Source organism: Helianthus annuus, chromosome 12, assembly GCF_002127325.2.
Source record: "Helianthus annuus cultivar XRQ/B chromosome 12, HanXRQr2.0-SUNRISE, whole genome shotgun sequence".
Classification (NCBI taxonomy): Eukaryota; Viridiplantae; Streptophyta; class Magnoliopsida; order Asterales; family Asteraceae; genus Helianthus; species Helianthus annuus.
In genome coordinates this window covers 152,628,810-152,633,003 of record NC_035444.2, presented here as the reverse complement: position 1 = coordinate 152,633,003, position 4,194 = coordinate 152,628,810, and the positions used below count along the sequence as shown (strand labels likewise).

The following is a 4,194-nucleotide window of genomic DNA, read 5'->3' as shown; positions in this document are numbered from 1 at the left end:
ATTGGATGGTATAAATGGTGTTTACATACATGTAATAAAGTGAAAATATTGTTAATGGTATTGTATTATGGATGGTAGGAGGTAATGGTATTGTATTATGGATGGTAGGAGGTAATGGTAGTGTATTATGGATGGTATGATAGATGAAAGGGAAAGTGTATTCAAAGTGGTGTACCAAAACACCTTATTTCATGTTGATACATATAATGCACATGTGCATTTCTAATATTGGTAATGTAAAAAGTAGTGTATTACATATGGTAGTGTAAATGAAAGTGCAATTGTCTAATATATGTAATGAATTACGGAATTTGTCAAAGAAATGACAGAAATGCACATGTGCATGCTTGTGTATTATGGATGGAATGATAGATGAAAGAGAAAGTAGTGTACCAAAACACCTTATTTCCTGTTGATACATATAGATGCACATGTGCATTTCTAACATTGGTAATGTAAAAGATAGTGTATTACACGTAGTAGTGTAAATGAAAGTGCAATTGACTATTATTTGTAATGAATTACGGAATTTGACAAAGAAACGACACATATGCACATGTGCATGGATAACTGTTACTCGAATTTTTTTTTTTATTTTTTTTATTAACAAAATATAGCGATTTTTTCAAAAAAAATAGTAAAAAAATAAAAAAAAAATTTTTGGGTGTTTTTTAGATTTTTTTAGGAATTACTGTTTGTGTTCACACTGGTTCTCGCGGTTCTCGCAATAAGGGGTGGTTCCTAACGGATCTTTGTCCTATATATATATATATATATATATATATATATATATATATATAGGATGGAATTCTAAAGGGAACACTAGTTTATTTGTGAATTGAGTGAGTAAATCCTGGCCATTGATTTACATAATCAAATTGTAAAATACACTAGTGTATTTTCATCATCAAATCCTGACCATTGATTTACACTTGTGCATTGATTATCAAGGGATATGATTAGTTCACACAGTTCACTATCATGGGGGTTGTTCGCAAATGAACCTAACCCTATATATATATATATACACACACACACACATAGGGGAAGGATAAATCGAAAACCCACTCCAGTTGACTAAACCCTGAAAACCCAATAACAACCATGGATTAAACAAGATGAATGGTTGTGATCCATTTGCAGTAAAAGTAATCACACTTTTACTAAAGAGTTAAATGCCATTTTAGTCCCTGTGGTTTGGGCCATTTTGCCAGTTTAGTCCAAATGTTTCATTTTTAACCTGTGGATCCAAAAAGGTTTCACAGTTGCCATTTTAGTCCACTGGGTTAACTTCATCCATTTTTTCTGTTAAGGAGAAGGCCAATTTGGTCATTTTGTATGTAATTCTGTTAACTAAAAGGGCAATTCAGCCATATAAAATGACCGAATTGGCCTTGTCGTTAACAGAAAAAACGGATGAAGTTAACCCAGTGGACTAAAATGGCAACTGTGAAACCTTTTTGGACCCACAGGTTAAAAATGAAACCTTTGGACTAAACTGGCAAAATGGCCCAAACCACAGGGACTAAAATGGCATTTAACTCTTTACTAAAATAATAACAATAAGGACAGACAAGGGCATTTTCGGCATTGATGACAAAATTTGATTCTTTTGAAAAAAGTGTAATTATGATGATTTGAAATTGTCAGATTACAAAAAAATGGTTCTTGAGAGATGTCATTTTCCCAATGTAAGATAATATCAAAAAAGGGTAGAAAGTACAAATTCATCTTTCCCTAGAACTGAAAAACCTCTTTTTGTTTTCAAACCTACACCATAATTCATCTTTCCTATTCTCTCTCTCTAGCATCGACACTTTTTGTTTTCATTTTCAAATATATATGTAACACTTAATTCAAAATTTAAAACCTACTGCATTTATTTTATATACACATGGTTGTAAAAGTCCCGACTAGGCTCCGAGTACTCCCCGAGTACTCGCTACAAGGTAGGTTGCCGAGGCACGAGTACTCTTCTCCCAGGCCAATTACTCCCCGAGTACTCCCGAATACTCCCGAGTACCTCCCGAGTACTCCCGAATCCGACTAGGGAGCGCCTAGCGACTTTTGCAACCATGTATATACATAATAAAAACTTGAACAATATATGTAAATAATTACAAACAATAAAGTCATTTTTATCCAATGTTTGCAAGAATCTTGATCCATATCTTCATAATCACTTACATCACTACACCAACATTATTTCTGTAACACAAAAAATGTAACAGACAATTTTGTTTTGATTGTTACATTTTTTATGTAACACAAAAAAATGTAACATTCATTTTTTCTTCGATTGTTATATTTCTAACACCCGGTTACATAGTGTTACATAAAAAATGCCTAGATCTTGGAATTTCATAACTAAGATGCAAAGAATTGTTATGAGAATTGTTACATAAAAAATATAACATGTACATAAAAAATATAACTTCATTAACAAGAATCCAATACATAAGAACTTAAATCAAATTGTTTCATATCTGAAAACAAATTTTACACAAAAAATGAAAAAATCAGTAATAAAAAACAACATATCCAGAAAACAAGAACTAAATGCTTCAGATCTAAAACATCGAACCGTCATATGAACCACACCATGCTTCACGTCACTCTACAAAAATCAACAAATTTATCAAGAGATAAACTACAATTAATAACAATAAACAAGAAAGTAACTTCGATTTTAATTCAATAAACAAGAACTTAAATCAAATTGTTTTGATTTGTTTAGATCTGAAACAAATTTTTACACAAAAAAATTTATAAAATCAATAATAAAAAGCATAAAAGGTGTTACATATATCATCTATTTATGTTTTTTTTAGAATTTTTAAATATGTAACTAACAAAACATATTAGAATTGTTACATTACTAAAATCCAGCTATGTTGGGTTACATAAAGATGTTACACAAAAAAGTGTAACATAACCAAAGACCATGTAACTTTCTGTTAAATAAAAATATTACTTTATTATGACCCAATTTTTACACTCACACGAATCCTTTTGACCTGTGTAAACTAACACATTTGTTTCATCTAACAAAATTTACTCTATCTTTATTATACAAAACCCACCTTGTTATTTTTTTTGTAACAACAAAACTCACTTTGTTTCATTATTGTATCAAGAGGACCTTTTAGATCTGGAACACGAATCCCTTTGACCTGTGTAAACTAACACATTTGTTTCATCTAACAAAATTTACTCTATCTTTATTATACAAAACCCACCTTGTTATTTTTTTGTAACAACAAAACTCACTTTGTTTCATGATTGTATCAAGAGGACCTTTTAGATCTGGAACACAAAAAATTGCAAATCTAGAGGACCTTTTAGATCTGGAACACAAAAAATTGTGAATCTGAAAATTACAAAAAATGTTAGAGATCTACAAAACACAAAAAAGGAAGATCTACAAAAACACAAACATACTTATTGATCTGGGGGATCTTTTAGATCTGGAACATCTTCAACATCTTTTGGATTATCTTCAACATTGAACCGTCAAATGAAAAACATCATCTTCAATATCGAACATCTTCAACCGGATCTGGAACATCTTTTGGATCTGGTTGCATCTTCTCGGAGCATCTTCAACCGGAGCATCTGGCGTTTTTTTTTTTTAATTCGGAGCATCTTTTTTGTTTGGAGCATTTGGAGTTATGGTGGTGATTATGAAGGATTTTGATAAGAAGAAGAATTTTTTGTTTAAAATCTGGAAAATGGTTATCCTAAGAGAGAGAAAGAGAGAGAGAAGTGTGTGGGATGAGGTAGAGATGTGTGATGGTGATGAAGGGATGTCAGCAAAAAAAGCTTCTCCTTGTCTAGTGTAAAATTCCAAAATTGCCCTTTATCTCATATTTGACATAAATGGCGTGGATGTTTCTAGTCCACACAATTGGGTTTCTTGGGTTTAGTCAACTGGAGTGGGTTTTCTCCTTATAATTAGCCTATATACATATATATATATATATATACACACACACTAGTAGGATGCCCGCGCGATGCAGCGGAGGCGACACACTGCATTGCAGTATTCATTTATGGTAGTTTTCTTGTTCGTATAATATTTATTTTACCATCATTCTGGTGGATATACGTCACAAGCGAAGTCATTGATTAGTCCATTTTAACTGTGGTTTACATGGTTCGGTCGTTTCAGTTATTTCCTCAACTAAAGCCGAA

General features: G+C 31.8%; 1 long non-coding RNA gene across 1 annotated transcript; it reads right to left on the bottom strand.

Moving 5' to 3' along the window:
- Positions 1-2,454: 2,454 nt before the first annotated feature.
- On the bottom strand, positions 2,455-3,805 carry LOC110897071. The gene is made up of 2 exons (XR_002568413.2): positions 3,442-3,805; positions 2,455-2,617 (listed from the first exon to the last, which is right to left on the bottom strand). It is a non-coding gene; the product is annotated as an uncharacterized LOC110897071 (long non-coding RNA).
- Positions 3,806-4,194: the final 389 nt, after the last annotated feature.